Below are 17,690 nucleotides of genomic sequence, written 5' to 3' on the forward strand. Positions count from 1 at the left end.
GCGCCCGGGGCGCGGTGACCACGGCGGACCGCGCGGCGGCAGCGGCGGCCGGGCCGAGCGGAGCCCAGTCGCGCGGTGCGGCGGGCGCGTCAGTCAGCCCGGCCGGCCGGCGGCGCCACTCGGGCGCGCATCGCTCCCCGTTCCCTATTGTCCCCCGCACCCCGACCGCGCTCCGTGGCGGGCCGAGGAGGCTCGAGCCTCGGCGAGGCCTTCCCTGCCCCCCACCGTCCCGGCGGTAGGGGAGGCGGGGGTCGCCTCCAGAGAAGCAGAGCCGGGAGATTCGGGTGGCCGGGCGAGAGCCGGGGAGCCCAGGCCGGTGGCTCCATCCCTCCAGCCTGCTCGCCGGGCGCCGGCGGTTTTCGTAGCCCTGGCGCCGCCGCACCCTCCTCACCCTTCCGCCCGCAGCCCCTGCCTGCCCCGCGGCGGATTCCGGAGTCCGCTCGGCTGCGGAGAAGCGGCGCGCAGGCTCGCGGGGAGTTGCGAGGTGTGCGGCCGGGCGGGTGTATTGTTCTTTGCGGGTCGGGGCGATCCAGACCGCCCCGGATCCGCAGAGGGGCCGCCTGTGGAGGAGTGACTGGGGTGTGCTTGTCTGAGACGAGAGGCTGCCTCTCTCCCCAGTGCCCTGCCTGTGCCTGGTGTTTGCAGAGAGATCCCGGGAGGGTGTGTTTCTGTTCTGTGAAAACATTCTGTTGCCCAGGGGAAAGGGTTTGTGGGGAGGAAGGTAAGCCGCTTCAGGATGTTCTTGGATCTATAGGCTGGACTGGGTCTCTTAGAGGGACGGTCCCTGGTGACCCAACTTGAAGAGTTTTCTTAAACTCTCCGGTGGAGTAGACATACAGTGTATTTAGTGGATTGTCAAAACGGTGGCAACCCCCGCACCCCGCAAGTTGGAGTTAAATTACTAAAAGCATATAATTTCTTGATTACTCGGGTTTTGTAGACGATTTTTATTTGCCGTGTGTCCTAGGACCAGCTGCATCATTTTGTTGTGTAAGTACTTTATTTTAGGTAAACTTTTTGAGTTGCTCCAAAGTATGCTTCAAGCCTCAAAGTATGTTTAAAAGCATTAGATTGAAACTTTTTCCGGAATGTTTTGGATGAGTACAACCTAATTTCATAATTCAGAAAGTATGTGAATATCTCATGTAGTGTATGTATTGTTTCGTTCTTTTTTGTGTCACTTTGACTTAGACTGCAGAGCCAAGCATATTTTTGTCCTGTGTTCTGCTTAGTCCGAGGATCATACTTCGTAGTTAGACTTCTGTTGTAGTTTCTAGTGTTCAATTTGTTACATATACATTTTAGATTAAGAGCTTCTGTTAGTTGTTTAGTTTTAAGAAGTATCATGTGCTAGAGACCCTTTTTAAGGATAGTTTCATTGAACATTTGTATTTACGTTCTAAATGTGGCTTCCAACAAACCACTTTTCTGTTTGTTTTCACTTTTTGTGATCATAGTCGGGAGTTAGACACTGATTCCTATGAGGTTGTAAAAAGTAAGACAAACACATGAGGCTCTTCAAACTACTGATGAGTAGCAGTATATAAAATGTACTTTGTTTTTACAGAATGAAACGGTGGGAATAGAAACTGGTGTAGTGTGATGGTTGAAGAAAAAGTAAATTAACGGCATGATCTTTGTGGGTTAAGACCCTTGTTACACAAAAATTTTCCACATTCAAAACTTGAGTCATAAAGTATCATTTTGTATTAAACATTGGTTAAAAGCCTACTTACTTTTTTGATGTTTGTTTTAAGCAGAACTTTTTCAAAAAGACACTAAGAAATCTTTCATTTTAAAATTAGCATCAAGATTGTAGCTTTTGGGTACATGGAGATATTTGTAATTTTATTATAATACGTATTTTCATCTGCTAATCTGAGTTATTTATGGTCAAGTTTGTAAGAAGTTTATATGATAATATGTAGAATACAGTACATTCAAATTGAAAATATTTGTTTTAGCATATGAGAGAATGAATATGTGTAGATCAGAAGAAGTTGAGTGGAAATATGGGTTGAACTTTAAAGTATAAATCATTCTTAGGTGCTTAATAAACCTTTTTAGTTGCTTCCTCCTTTCTGATTTGTCATTCACGGTTTTGCATTCATCTTTTCTTGCTCTTAATATGATGGGTGGGAAGTTGGAAGAGAGAAAGTGTTTAGAATCATAAAACTTAAACTTTCCTAATGCTGTCCATTTCTAGCACCTGTCCCAGCCTATGTTGTATTTGTAGGACGATACCATAGAATTTCTACAGTTCAGTAAGTGTCTGTATAGACGTGTACTCAAACATATACATAAAAGTGCTTTTCTTTGTTATTTGTACCACATTAGAAATTTATTGGAAGTATTCTGTTTAAATGTAGCCCAAATGATTTTTATGTATGTGTGAATACTGCTTTTTAATACAATTATGTTAGAGAGTTGATATCTTTTCTTCCTTTTTTTTTTTTTTTAAATTCATGTGTTTGAGAGATCAAAAGGTATTTTAGCTGTAGCAGTAAATACAATCCCATAATGTTTTGGTTTGATGAAGTCACACATCAAATGAACTTTGGAGGATAACATGTTTTTTATACTTAAAATTCTGATGTAAATGCTTTGCTTTGTACCAGGCATTCTGTAGAAATAAGTCTTCTGGAAGTTTGGCTGAAAGTCTTAAAAGTATCAAAGTTTAAGCTCCAACTATTGCTCTCACTTTTACCAGCAAGTAAGGGTCTGTGAATTAATAAAAGAGGCAGACGTTTTGTCTGTGTCTTTAAGGAGCTCTGACTCTTCATCTTTTTAACTTGAGATTGATAATCCAGTTAGCTGTATCATCTTAAGAAGGCCCATTTCAAGCCATGCCCTACATTAAGAGTTGCTTCTCTGTGTATGTACAGGACATCTCTGAGGAGCAGAGGCTGAGGGAAATGGGCATGGCAGGCCCCTCTCTGTTTTCTCATGTCCTTTTTATAACTTGTTTAAGATCAAGAGTGTTTATTGTCTATCTTTTAAATTTTCCTGAGGACTTTCAGGGTTGGTAAGGAGAGTAAAGGACATTTCTGTGATGTCTGTTGTGTAGCTGATGGAGTTTATCAACATTTATGAGAGTGAGATGATATTTTACAGTTGAAGAAACAGGCTTGAGGAAATAATTTTTGTAGCATCATCCACCTGCTAAGTGATGAATTAGACGTTCAAACCCAAGCCAGTTTACTCAAAACTGAGCTTTTTACCTATTGCCCCTTCATACCTTTTTGAATATTTTTTTCTTCTTCCCAAAGCCCCCCAGTACATAGTTGTATATTCTAGTTTTAGGTCCTGGTTCTGCTTTGTGGGACGCCGTCTCAGCATGGTTTGATGAGCAGTGCCATGTCTGCCCCCAGGATCCGAACCGGGGAAACCCTGGGCCGCCAAAGTGCAGCGTGTGAACCTAACCACTCGGCCACGAGGCCTGCCCCCTTCATAACTTTATGAAAGCAGTTTTCACACATTGGCTCAAAGCTGGCCTCTGGACTGAACCACCTTAGAGATAGGTTTTGTTTGATTTGCAGTGTCTTTAAGTTTCAACTAGGGATCAACATTGAAAAATTGGGAAATTTCTCATTGAAATTCATGGATCTGGAGTATTGGGGGAAGATTTGGAAATCCAGGCGCTCCCGGGCTGCATTCCCATTGTCTGGGGCAGAATGGTAGCGCAGGAGTTGCCCTCTTTAGACTGGGCCTGTGCTTCCCAATCAGTGCAGTTCCCGTCACTCCTGCTGATGATAGCACTTGGCCTGCTTTGCTCATTTTTGTTACTTGCCTGGGTCCTGGAGGTGTGTTATTCGCATCTCTGCCTCCGCTTCATCTTGCATAGAGGACTCTAACCTTTTAAAAATGTTTTTTTGCCTGTGACCTCTTATCCCACTTTTTTTTTTTTTTAAAGATTTTATTTTTTCCTTTTTCTCCCCAAAGCCCCTCCGGTACATAGTTGTATATTCTTCGTTGTGGGTCCCTCTAGTTGTGGTATGTGGGACACTGCCTCAGTGTGGTTTGATGAGCTGTGCCATGTCCGCGCCCAGGATTCGAACCAACGAAACACTGGGCCGCCTGCAGCGGAGCGCGCGAACTTAACCACTCGACCACGGGGCCAGCCCCTCTTATCCCACTTTTAATATATTTTTTTGTAATTCTTTATTTTTTCAGTAGTCTTGAAAATTTGTTAATAAAAACTGTGGTATACACAATACTTTTTATCTATCATTAGGTTATTAGGTATTTTTTAAAATCCCTGTTTTCATGATAGTAACAATTTGAAGGTCTTAAAGAATTATGGTTATAATTTTTCCAAATCTCTTTATCTCAGTGAGCAAATAGGAAACCATTTCTTTTTCTACTGGGATGAGACTCAGAAGAAAATTGGTTGAAGGTCATATAAATAAAAACTGACTTAGGCCTTTTTCCTTTTAAGAATGGGTTATAAACATAAACTCTGCTTTTGAAATTAAGAAAATGAAATGGAACAATAACTTCAACAATAAGCTGCATTTTTCTAACATTATTTGAAGATGACAGGTTCAGATATGAGAAAGTTCCTGTATACCAAATCTGTGGGACCAGACTTTAACAAATGTGGTCATTTTTGATGGAAGTTTTTCTAAGATGTGTCACATACTTACTTTGTCCTTAAAGTGGGCTGAATTTAATCTTTTCTTAAATGATTGAGGTTTAGTATAAGAACAACTGTTATTGTTCTGGACTCTTTTGTAGTTTCTGTTTCTATTTTTCCAGAAACAGTTGAAATGGATGTTCTAAATTTGTTCTAGTGATTGTAATTTTTATTCTTGTATCTAGTTTTAATAACATTTCCAGCTTTTTAGTTATATTTCCTGGCTTTCTTGCAAACCGTGAGGATATCACCTTCTAATTAGTTGTTTCTAATATATTTTCTATAGGGAAGCTAATCGTATTTGGCATACTTGTATGTAAAGTGGAATAAATAAGTTCTGAGTCTTCTGTGGAATAAAGTATGTGAGCTTTAGATAAGGTTTTTTTTTGTTTTTTTTTTAGTGTATATGTTTGACTTGGTAGAGTTTAGTGTTGAGGATGCCTTGTTCTTACTTCCTGAACAATTGGGATGATTATGTGCTACTGTTTTGCTAGTTAAAGTGAGGCAAAGTGCAGTGGAGAGAAGAAACTGATGAATAACCAGGAAGACACAGCAAATAAAATGCACACTCATTTGATTGCAGATAGATCATTTCGTAGATCTGAATCATGTACTCTGGTTCCAACTAATACACTAGATTGTTGATATTAAACATACCGTATAAGGTACAATTGTAACATTCTCTACAGGAATGTAAACTATAAGTTAAGAAAAAGTATTTTCTGTATTTAAAGGAAATGTTAGGTAAAAGGTAGATGACTGAGGCTCCTGATACTGTGTTTTACTGTTAGTCTGCAGTAAGTATCTGTTGTGTGTTACAGTTGTGGTGACTTTGTGATTTGTGTACAGTTAAATTACTTGTCTGTCTTTGAATTCTATCACATTCTAATGGTTAGAAAATTTTTGCCTAAGCTGGAAGTATATTTTTGGGATGGTCTGGCTTAAAATGTAGTCTGTGTGGAGTACCAAAAATAGAGTTTGTGTGTGTGGAAAGGCTTGTGGCAGGGCAAGGGCATCATTGGACATAGCTGTTAACGTGAAGTTTCGGTGAGAGGCCCATGTGGTGACATTGGGAAGACGAATTGTAGAGGTGAAAGGCTGTGGACAGAGAAACACACAGTGGTTTCTAATGTGAGCCCCAAGTCACAGGGCAGACACTCCAAATTGTAGGAATTGATGTGTATTTGGTCTGTTTTCACATGGGCAACTCTGTGTGACTTGCTTGGGTAAAGAGCTCCAGGTTTTTGTTTTTTTTTAAGGAGGAATTGATTTATTTAATGATCGTTAGTGGTTCTTCCAGGTAACTCTAAAAAGTCCGCTCGTTCTGAATAAAAATCCAGCAGTGGTAATTCTAACTAGTTTAGCTGTCAATTTTTGTACTAGGAAAAGGAAGTGGTGTTAAAGATAAGTGGAAAAACTGTGATAATCCTAGAAGTTAGATTCCTATGAGGGCGGTAACATGGTTTTCCGGCAGTTTGAAGGCTTTGCCTTAGTACTGGTAGGGACAGTCTTGTCCTAGCTGGGTTGCAGGAAACCGCAGTACTGAGAACAGTTCTTAGGGAATGTAGACTCCCTTTGATATTTGGGTGAGTTCATTCGGAAGCTACTACAGTTCCAGCTAAACCACGTAAGAATGTGTACAGTGAGAACATTGCTGTTTAGTCACCGGAGTTTATTGTATGTCTGTGGCTAGTAGGAATCATGAAGCCACAGTCTTGAGTGAAAAGAGAAGTAAACAGTGAGTTTGTCAGCATAGACAGAAATGCCGAGATATAAAAATATAGTTCCAATTATGTATTATAGTTGGGGTTGAAATAAGGATTTGTTAAGCTGGGGGGACGTCAACCAGTTGGGGAAAAGCTTTCTGAGATAGAAGGGAGTGGCATATAGTCTAGTAAAATGCTTGTAGGCTTACTTACCTTACTTGGAATGGAGAATCCATGGTGGGAAATAAGGAGAAATTCTAACTGGGCCTTAATGACCAGGATTCTAATTATTCATATTCTAGGCCATGATAACTCTGAGGTAGAGTATTATGGATTATTGGCTGGGGTCCATCGTGAGGAGTTGGGATATGTTACAATAAGGGCTAAATTAGTTGCTTGATGAATTTGGTAATTAAGTCCTGGATTAGGGTAGTGACTGTAGAAATAAATAAGGATAGAACAAGAAATCACATGGAAGAAAAACTGGTAAAACTCAGTTTTATGTAAAACTTGTTTACTGTGAAGCTAACACAGTTTACTGAGGGCTCACTCTGTTGAATTTAGGTCCTAGAGGCTGTTGCATTGGAGAGAGTATGGTTTTTTAAAACGTTGAGGACCTCAGTCTTTGAAGTTGAAAATGTCTAAGATTTTGTGTCTAGAGAAGGTTATAGGTTGGGATGTATGTTAGAGTCTGGAATTTTATCCTACTTGCAAGCTAATCCTTTTGTTGGAAATTGGTTAAAACTTGGCACAGTCCTTCAGTAATCTGTGGCTAGCCATTTGGGAAGCACTGTTCCAGAGAGTTGGGAGATAGAAGTCTGGTGAGTTTGGAGTAGGGGGAGAAATTAGATTTAAAGATGCATTAACAAGTACTTTTACTTTACAAAAATATATTTTCTCTCCTTAAGTTGGAATTAGGCTCTTCAGTTCTAGAATATGCTTGATACTCTTGATTATATGTGAACTGTGAACTACTTCTTTCAGAGGCAAATTGGGGAAAAGAATGTGATCTTTGCATTTGAGGCAAATGTACATATATACGAATTGTGGAGCAGAATTTTCTTTCCAGTTATCTTTGCTTGCATTGATGATGGCAAGGGACATACATATACACGTATTTGAACTTTGAACTTTGGATTTATTTTTCAAAAGAATACAGATAGAATTCTACACTTATGAATTGAGTAGGATATTAATTTGCCACCTCTTTTCCTTGGAATTAAATGGGATAAGTTTGTAAAAATGCTGAAGAAACCGTAACATGCTACACAAATATTATTAAAATTATGTTGGTTCCAGGCCTCCTTTCATTTAGAATGTATTAGTTACAAAATATAGATGGATAAAATGTATTTTTATTTTTTATTTTTTTAATTTTTTTTAAGGATTTTATTTTTTTCCTTTTTTTCCCCAAAGCCCTCCGGTACATAGTTGTATATTCTTCGTGGTGGGTCCTTCTAGTTGTGGCATGTGGGACGCTGCCTCAGTGTGGTTTGATGAGCAGTACCATGTCCGCACCCAGGATTCGAACCAACGAAACACTGGGTCGCCTGCAGTGGAGTGCGTGAACTCAACCGCTCGGCCATGGGGCCAGCCCCTAAAATGTATTTTTAGAAGTTGAATACTTAGCACGTCATTACTAACCATTAGAAGATAGAATTTAAGAAAATCCACAATTCCTTCTCCAATTTTATCACTTTTTAATATTAACAATTTAATCTTTTAAAATGCCTATTATTATGAATTTACATCATAGTATTTATGCAGTTTTGTATCCTTTAAAAAATTAACGTGCAGTTAAAATATATATGCAAAGCAAACACTAAAATATTTATAAGTAGTCTAAAGACAGTTTTAGTTGTCAGAACTGGAGGGATGCTACTGGCATCTAGTGGGTAGAGGCCAGAGATGCTGCTAAACATCTTACAATGCACAGGACAGCCCCCACAACAAAGGACTACCTGGCTAAAATGTCTGTAGTGCTGAGGTTGAGAAACCCTGCTGTGGAGAAAATTTGAGTCGTCTTACTTTATTTTTGTTGTTATTGTTATTCTGATAGCTTTCTGTCTTAATTGATTACTCAAGTTACGTAACCTTTTGTATTCCTATCCTTTTCAAGCCTTTTTCTCCTTCTGCTCTACGAACTGCAGTTCTGAAAAATTTATCATTTATCTTCCAGTATTTCCTATGCTTTTCATCTTCCAGTTTGCGGTTGGGAAGAAAATCTCATTCTGTTAATTTATAACAGTGATTAAATGACTTATAGCCCATGAGGATTATTCACAAACCAAACCAAACCACTTGCTTGTTAACCCAGAAGAGCCATGGATTAATAGGATTTTAGTTTCTTTGGGGAAAGGTATTTTGAGGGACTCAACCAGCAACTTATCCACAAATCTATCTTCAGAATTAGTTCTACTCAGTTTCAACTTTTCACAGTTTATTTTCTCCAGAATTTTAACTCAGAAGTCCTCAAAACCCCTCATGTCTTTTTTATAACTCCATCCTCTCCTCCCCTTATTATCATCTTTAACACTTTTGGCAGAATTGTTTTATTTGCATGTCCAGCTTTCCTGGAAGGAGGGAGGCAGATGGGTTGGGGTATAGGGAGAAGGGGAAGGTAATGAGAGTAGGTTTAGGGTGAAATGCAGGGTGTGTGTGGATATAGATCAATAGTAGGTTGTGGCTGGAGCCATTGTGTGTGTGTGTGTGTGTGTGTGTGTGTTATTTATGTAGGTCGAAAGTCACGGTCCCTTATGTGGGTTACTGTCTGCGCTTACTTGAAAAGGCATAAAGGCATTTCAGATCACGTCAAAATCTGAAATATGTACATGTTTCCACTTTTGGACTTTTAAGTTGTATTTCGTAAGTTAGTAGTAGAAATTTAATATATTTACTAGGTTTATTCATTGATGTTTTGTGCCCTTTGTGATTGATTTAGTTTATAATTTAAAAAAGAGCTACTTACGTTCACCTCTGAGCCAACTAGCTTTATTATTTTTAATATATTAGAGACCTGCTTATCTAAAAAAGTAGGTGTGTTGAAATGTGCTTATAATTCTAAACATACCCTCTTATCTTGAACTTTCACTTGTAACTGTTAGGTTTAGATGTTTGCTTGTGGAAGATGACTTTTTCACTGGTTTCTTCACTGGTTTCTAGTCAAGAAACGGATACTATGGCTTAAGTTTGAGGTCACATTGTAGAAGTAGCTTTTCCAAGACTGTTGTAAAGACACTTAAGTATATTGCTGAAATATAGGACGTGATGGTTCCCGGAAGCCTACCTTTATCGTACAAGAGAGCAGTTTTGTTAATGTATTTAGTGCTTCAAGATCAGTGTGACTACATATCAAACATAAGAAGCATTGGTCAACGCAGTATGGGGCTAAGACTCAGTTGGTGACTCAAGTTCCTTAGGAAGGAAATATACTTTTATGTTGGGGGAAGTGCTCTTGGTACCTAATTTAAAAATTATAGAAGTGAAAAGTCTGTTGGAAACAACTTGATTACAAGTAATTTCTCTGAGGAATGGAAATCTGCCAGCCTTAGCTTATTCTTACACATCCTCTCATTTATTGTAATTAAGTTTTTCTGTAAATAGGAAGATCTGTAATGTCAAAACATTTTTGTAAGTTTTCCTCCCCCATTCTTGAGATTGTGGAATCAACTTTCTGTGCAATAGATAGGAAAAAAATTAACTTTATTTGCTATATGATATTGCTATCCCACATAAAGATGATGATATTGATCCCCATCCATAAGACATACTCTGATTGTTTTTTCCCCGTGATATTAATGAAATTTTCATTCTATTCTTTTGTCCTATTCTTATCTTTAATTTAGATTGGAACAGAAAATTGCAGGTTTTGGATTCAGGAGCTGGGAAGGAAGCTTGGAAGCTTTTGTTTGCAGGCATTCCTGGAAAGTAAGATTGCTACCTACCCATGGAATTTGGAAAATCATTATAATGGCTAGTGATTATGGGATACTTATTATATGCCGGCCACTGTTCTTAAGGCATTTTCTGTATTAACTCGATCTTCACAATGTCTCTATTAGATAGGTTCTGTTATTCTCATGTTACAAGTCGGGGACAGGCTCAGGGAGGGTAATTTATTCAGAGTCAGAAAAGTCATATAGCTATTCATTGGGGAAGGCAGGATTTGAGTACTATCAGTCTGGCTTCAGAATTCATGCTCTTAAACACGATGCTGCCTCTGAGAAATGTATTTCGTGCTTTAAAAAGTATTGTATAGTGCGATTGTTAGATTCTGCCTTTGAATGAAGATTGGATTGTTTTACCATCAGAGCATAATTTAGGCTCTTTGGACTTATATAGTATTTGAGTCATTTGACTTTTGGTCAATCAAGCTCTTTACAAAGTATTTTTTTTTGTTTTTTGATATTAGAAAATGTTTACAGTTAAGGGGGGGTAAGTACCTTATAGGACATTTTATGCACAATTTTGTCACAAACTTCAGTTTTGTCATAGATAAATTTGTATATGTATTCATTTTTTTAAAGGCTTGAGGACAGATACTAAATCTCTGGATGGTGACATATAGGTTATGTGTTTCTGCAATAATCTCTTTTGTAATCTGGAAGAAAGTTTTTCTTTTAAGGCAGATTATGGTTAGTAAATACCACTATCCTGGTGACTTTGAAAAGAGTTACAGGAAATAAAAATACTGTTCTCAAATTATAAAAAGGGAGAGACCTCCTAAGCTCTCCAGTGGCAAGGATACCAAGTCATGTTTTTTTCTACTTCTTAGAACCTGCTGGCCATTTTCTACCACTCTTGCATGTAGGTGATCTTTTGGTATTACTTTGCCTTTTCCCCATTTTGAAAAAAAATTTTTTGAAAATTAGTTATCTGTTTTCTCCATCTTATGAGTCCAATCCAGTTATTCTCCTACCAGTTTTACACATATGCATTTGCTAGATACACTATGTTTATTTTTTCCTAACTTATCTTAAAAACTTTTATACTTTCTGAAAGGTTGGAAGTATATAGAGTCCAGTTAACATTTATATACCTTTCACCTAAATTTATTAATGGTTATCTTTTGCCATATTTCCTTTATCTCTCTAATGCATATTCTTTTTTTTTCCTGAACCGTTTGAAAGTAAGCGGTACCCCTAAATACATCAGTATGCATCTCATAAGATTAAGAACATTGTCTTACAAAGCCAAGAAGATTATTTTCTCTTTTTAAGTGTAGGGATGTTCAAATTTCCCATGGAGCTTATAAATACTAGGCACTATGTAAATTTATTATATGCTTTGTTAAGGCTAGATTTCTGGCAACTACAACTAAGGGCTGGAAAGTAAAGTGCTGTTGGTATGCTTTTATGTGTAGGTAAAATAAAGTAACAGTATAGAAGGGAGGAGACATTGATGGGATAACCACACTGCAGGATGGAGCTACTTTGTGTAGGAACAATGGCACAATAGCATAATGGCCTAGAGGTTATCAGAACATTATGACCTCTTAGGATAAAGATGTTAATCAGGATGAGCCTGGCTCAAGAAGATGATGTTAAAGTAGAGGAGAAAAATCAATAATAGTTCAAATGGAAAGAGATTTGGCACATAGGTAAACTTCAGTTATCTTTAGTGAAAGATGTCATTTTCCACTGATGTCAGATTTCTAACATCCTACTGTACTCTAGATTAAATGTATTTTGTTTTCATTGTTGTCAAGTAACAGATCTCTATCTCCATTGTTAAGGACTGTACATAAGAACATCTTCAGTGAGTATTCTGTTCTTCTTTTTTTTGGTGAGGAAGATTGGCCCTGAGTGAACATCTGTTGCCAGTCTTCTCTTTTTACTTGAGGAAGATTATCCCTGAGCTAGCATCTCTGCCAATGTTCCTCCATTTTGTATGTGGGATGCTACCACAGCATGGCTTGATGAGTGGTGTGTAGGTCTGTGCCTGGGATCCCAACCTGTGAACCCTGGGCTGTTTAAGTGGAGTGTGCAAACTCCACCACTACACCACCGGGCCAGCCCCTGAATATTCTGTTCTTTGTCAGAAGGGATAAAAGGAGTTTTAGATTGCCATACTTTGAGTCCTTTCTGTTTCCTTCCCTGTCGTTCGTCTTGCTTCCTTGTCGTTCATCATGGGTAATATATCAGCATGATGAAAGAAGCTCCAGGTCTGTATTCAGGGACAACAACAGAAAATTAGTGTTTTTTCGCTGTTAGTTGTTTTGTTTTTTACTCCTAAATTTGCAGGCTATGTTTTCTTTTGTACAACTCTATTTCATGTAAATAGAGGATTTAAATTAAGGAAGAAAATAGTCTGTTATGGGCCACAAATCACATGTTAATTTAAATGACAACAAACCTTTGGAAGAAATAGTTTCTGTGCCTGTACTTGCTTATTAGTTATTTTAAATAACCCCTAATATGGTGATGACCCCCATGTTTGTATCTCTAGGCCAGACCTCTTCCTTGAATTCCATGCTCCTGTATCCCAACTATATCTCCAGTTAGATGTCTAGTGGGCATCTCAATCTTAACATGTCCAAAACCAAACCTGAATCGCCTCACTCCCAGCCTTTTCTCCTGTAGTTTTTCCTGTCTCAGTGAATGGGAAGTCCATTCTTCAGTTGCTCAGGCCAAAAACTTTGAGTTATACTTTGTTCCTCTCTTCCTTTTACAGCCTACGTAGAGTCCTTCAGCAAATCCTGTCAGCTCCTCTTTCCAAGTTTATGCAGATTTTGACAACTTCCCAGCAGCTCCACTTCTCCTACCTTGATTGATACAAGCCAACATTCATCTCACCTTTATTACTGTAAAACTTTCTAACTGTTCTGCTTGTTGTCTTGTTCTCCCAGTCTCTTCTTAGCATAGCAGTGCGCTCTGTTCAAAAGCTCTTTTCTTTTGTCAAAACCATCCACTGACAATTGCGTACCGTAAAATGGTTAAAATGGTGAGTTTTATGTTATGTGAATTGTACCTCAATAAAAATAGTGATAGCAAAAGAAAGAAATAAACTTAAAAAACCCTTTCAATGGTTTACTATTTTCAGTGAAAGCCAAAGTCCTTATAGTGGCCTGTAAGGCCCTTTATGATGTACACGTACCCTTATCTCCCCACTGCCTCTAAAGTTCTTCCCCCTTGTTCATTTTGTTCCAGCCACACAGAGCTCTTTAAAAAATGCCAAGCTTGCTTCTGTTTCAGGGACTTTGCCTTTGCTGATCCTTTTGCATGGAACACTTTCCCCCCCGACTGCTATATTATCTACCTTCTTTCTTTTTTTTCTTTAAATAAAAAATTTTTTAAATACTGGTGAAGTACACATAACAAAGTTTACCATCATGACCATTTTTAATTCTGCAGTTCAGTAGTGTTAAGTACGTTCACATTGTTGTGCTTGGCTCTCTTTCTTTTAAATCTTTGCTCAAATGTTAGTGAGGTCTTCTGATTACCTCAAAAATACTGACCCCTTCCTTGGCACTCTTTATCCGCCTACCCTGTGATAACACTCTTAGAGCCATCTGAAGTTATTTGCTTGTTTTATTGTCTGTTTTCTTTTTCTAGAATAAAGCTTTACGAGGTTAGTAATTTTGTTTTGTCCACTGCTATATTCATAACACCTAAAACAATGGCTAACATATAGTAAGTGCCCATTATATATGTGTTGAATGAATAGATGAATGATTACTGAACTAAATAATTGCACTTTTTGTGAATTATGTAGGAATTCCAAGTCCTTAGGAGTATGTGTGGGGAAAAAAAGCCTCTAAAGCTTCTAATTAATCTTTTTACTTTAATTGACTTTAAAAGGGAATGAAACTACCATTTTTGTTAGTGTATTGGTTTTGCTCATTGAATATTTGTATATGCCCTGATAATTAAAAAATTAGGTAGATTGAATAAGTTAGAATTTTCTCTATAGAAACTAAGTTGCTTTATCTCAATTACTGTGTATTCCTATTTTTTTAAAAAAAATCTTATTTTTAAAGCACTTAGCAGTTGTCATTCATTACAAATATTAGACTAAAAGGGGAAATGTAGAGTGTCTTCATGGTTGTCTGATTATACTCAATAAAACTTGTGAACTTTATTATTAAGATGAAACTTTTAAAAACTCATTTTCATTGGGGTAAATTTAGAATCACAGAATGTTAGAGCTAGAAGGAGGTTTTGTAGTCTTGAGTGGGTCGCTTAACTTCTCTGTGCCTCATCTTAAGATTAATTATACTTACCTTATATGTATGGTTTATGAGGGTTAAATGAGATAATATATTCATTAATTAATGAGCCATAATTTACTGATTTCTTACCTGTTATGTCCTGTATACTATTCTAAGCCTTTTATATATAGAATTCATTTAATCCATATAATAGTACTATTAGGTACAGGTATTGCTATTTCACCTATTTTACAGTTGGGGAAACTGAGGCACAGAGCGGTAAGTAACTTGTCCAAGGTAATTCAAATAGTGAGTGGTAAAGCTGGGATTCTAACTCTTGATGTTTAGTTCTACTTATGAATGAAGATAATGCTTGCTGAACTGTTGGAACACAAAGTAGGATGTGTTGACCATGTGCTGCTATGGTTATTGAAAAACTTAGTTGCAACAGGAATATGAGAGTTATAACTCTCTCCAGAAAGTCATGCAAAATGGTGATGAAAGCTACATGGGTAATTGCAGAGACAAATATCTGAAATGTCCTTATAGCATCAGTAGATTTTTTTAAAACTTATCTGGTGAATAGAGCTATAATAATTTTATTTTATTTTATTTTTTTTAAAGATTTTATTTTTCCTTTTTCTCTCCAAAGCCCTCCGGTACATAGTTGTGTATTTTTAGTTGTGGGTCCTAGTTGTGGCATGTGGGACGCTGCCTCAGCATGGCTTGATGAGCAGTGCCATGTCCGTGCCCAGGATCCAAACCAACGAAACCCAGGGCTGCTGAAGCAGAGTGCTTGAACTTAACTGCTCGGCCACGGGGCCGGCCCCAATAATTTTATTTTTAATAAATTGCATTTTGCAAATGCTAGGCCTGTTAGAAATTCTGATACTTTTTGGATGAGTACCATAGGATCACATATTTTCTGATGATTACTTTATGGCTCTCCTGTCAGCAAATATACGTTGCTTTCTTTATAAGTACAAATAAAAATAGAAATTTCCATGAAACATTAAGTAAATTCATTAATTCTTACAGCAAACGTTTATTGAGCACCTGTTTTCTGTCTGACTCTTTCTAGGTACTGAGGGTACCTCACTGAATAAAACAAGGTCCTTGTTTTCCTGGAACTTATATTCTATTGGTGGAGGGGTATATGTCAGTAAAAATAATATGAAGAAAGATAAAGCAGGATATTAGAATGAGAATGACTGAGACATATGCTTTTACATAGTGGGGATCAGAGAAAGTTTCTGAAGAAACGTTGAGTAGATACCTGAATAAAATGCGGCAGCCAGCCCTGCTTTGGGAAAGGTGTTCTAGACAGAGGCACAGTAAGGAGACTGATGTGGCTGTAGCACACAGAGTAAGGGGAGAGTGCCAGAAGATAAGGTGAGACAAATATGGGAGTGGAGTGGATCATGTTCTGCCTTATAAGCCGTGCTTAGGACTATGAGCAGTTTGGAAACCTTTGGAAGGTTTTGGGCAGAGGAGTGACACGATGTGACGTTACTTGAACAACGTTATTCTAGCTGTTGAGTGAAAAATAGATTGTAGGGAGCAAGCGTGGAACCAAAGAGGTCAGTTATTTGTCATGGTTTTTGACTCCCTAGAACCTTTTGAACCTTGCTGTGTTTGGCACATTTTCAGCCTTATAAATTCCATTGCCCTAATTCAGATTCTCAGCCTTTCATTTGCAGCCAGGACACAGGCATGTAAACTAGTCTTCTGCTCTGGGCTCCTCTAATCAGGAGCCTCCCTGGAGGCCTGAATTCTGAACTGAGCTGACATGTTTGCTTGCTCAAGTTTTGCCTATAGTATGCATCTTCCAGCCAGTTATGACGGATTTTCCCCTGGTTGTTTTAAGGTTGTGTTTCTGGTACAGAAGTGGCATTGGAGAGGCAGGGGAGTGTTGCTGTTTTTCACGTGATATTTTTGGGGTAATTATGGTGTATACTGCTGGCTTCTGGGGATACCTGGATAGTCTTGAGGATGATAAAAGTGGAGAGAGTTTCCAGTACTATTATCAAGTAATAGAATATTACTTCAAGAAGGAGAATATTGTTTGGGAAGTATGGAAATTGAGTAAGATAATAATGCAGAATGCTTTAGTATTTATGGGAAAAATCTGTAGGTTTTGGGTCAAGTTTCCTGTAGGATTTGCATGTTGATTTCCAAGGAACACAAAATCTTGGATTCCTTTTTGTGTCTGGTGTTTCTTTGCCTGATTCATGATTTCTCTTGGTTCAGCTTGGTATTATAGAAGCAATGATATTATTAGTACTACGGCATATATATTTATAGATAATGGAACCTGGGAAGAGCGTAGCAAGTAACAAGGATCAGGAATAGAGTAGTTGATTAGGAATTGGAGCAGACAAGTTAGGCAGCTTAGAACTGGGGATCAGGAAGATCTGTAACAAGGGGAGACCAGATATAAGGGTGAGTAGGTCAGAAGCCAAGCTCTTTTCAGATAGCGTTGAAACAATGGGTGAATATTGAACTGCTTCAGTGAGGTTTGATGTTAGAGCTGCACTCTGTTCTACTTTTCGAGCTTTTGGCTGTTTACTAAAGTATAGGAACAAATCTCAGTTGAGTGGGTCCAGACTTTGCATGTGGGAATAGGCAGTTTTGTGGTATCTGACTGAGCTGAGCAGTGCAAGGGTTGGAGATTGGCATGGGCGCCCGTGGAGTAAACTGTGCCAGTTTCAATCACTGGCTGAGGAAATCAAGGGTATACATGTATAATTTTTTGGGCTATAAAAAGTACATTCTTGTTTAGTATTTCATTACATGCTTTTCCACATCTTAGAGGTGCATGTCAGTTTACATTTTGAAAGATCCTTGCCATCAGCTGTATTTTGATAGTTTTTTTGTTTTCAGTTTTTTGTAATCAAATCAGAAACATGAATAGTGACGTACCTTGTTTATGTTGGGGGTGATAGAATTATTGTAGAAAATCATGAAGTCATTGAAACCAAAATTATCTCCTTGGCACTACCTCCTATTTGCTGTGTGAACTTGGGCTTGTTACATCCTTCAGACTTCAGTTTTCTTTAAAATGGGCTAATATGTCTTACTCTGTTGGGTGGATTCAATGAAAAAATGCAGAACACAGTCGGGCCTGGCAGATAGTAAGTGTTGTATAAATTTTAGTTATCATTACATCCAGTTTATAAACCTTGTTTAATTAAGCACT

General features: G+C 38.1%; 1 protein-coding gene across 3 annotated transcripts in view; it reads left to right on the forward strand.

Annotated features, from left to right (window-relative positions):
• The window catches only part of ADAM10 (ADAM metallopeptidase domain 10), a 115,523-nt gene that overhangs the window by 389 nt on the left and 97,444 nt on the right, over positions 1–17,690 (forward strand). The window contains exon 2 of one of the 3 annotated variants that reach the window (XM_014839442.3): positions 10,188–10,269. The exons of 1 other annotated variant lie outside the window; for it this stretch is intronic. The gene's annotated coding sequence lies outside the window, so the exon portion shown is untranslated. Of the gene's footprint in view, positions 1–179; positions 485–10,187; positions 10,270–17,690 lie in introns of those variants that run through there. One more of the 3 variants, XM_070500800.1, reaches the window with a different exon arrangement.

The sequence above is a fragment of the Equus asinus genome, chromosome 2 (genome assembly GCF_041296235.1).
Source record: "Equus asinus isolate D_3611 breed Donkey chromosome 2, EquAss-T2T_v2, whole genome shotgun sequence".
Lineage (NCBI taxonomy): Eukaryota > Metazoa > Chordata > Mammalia > Perissodactyla > Equidae > Equus > Equus asinus.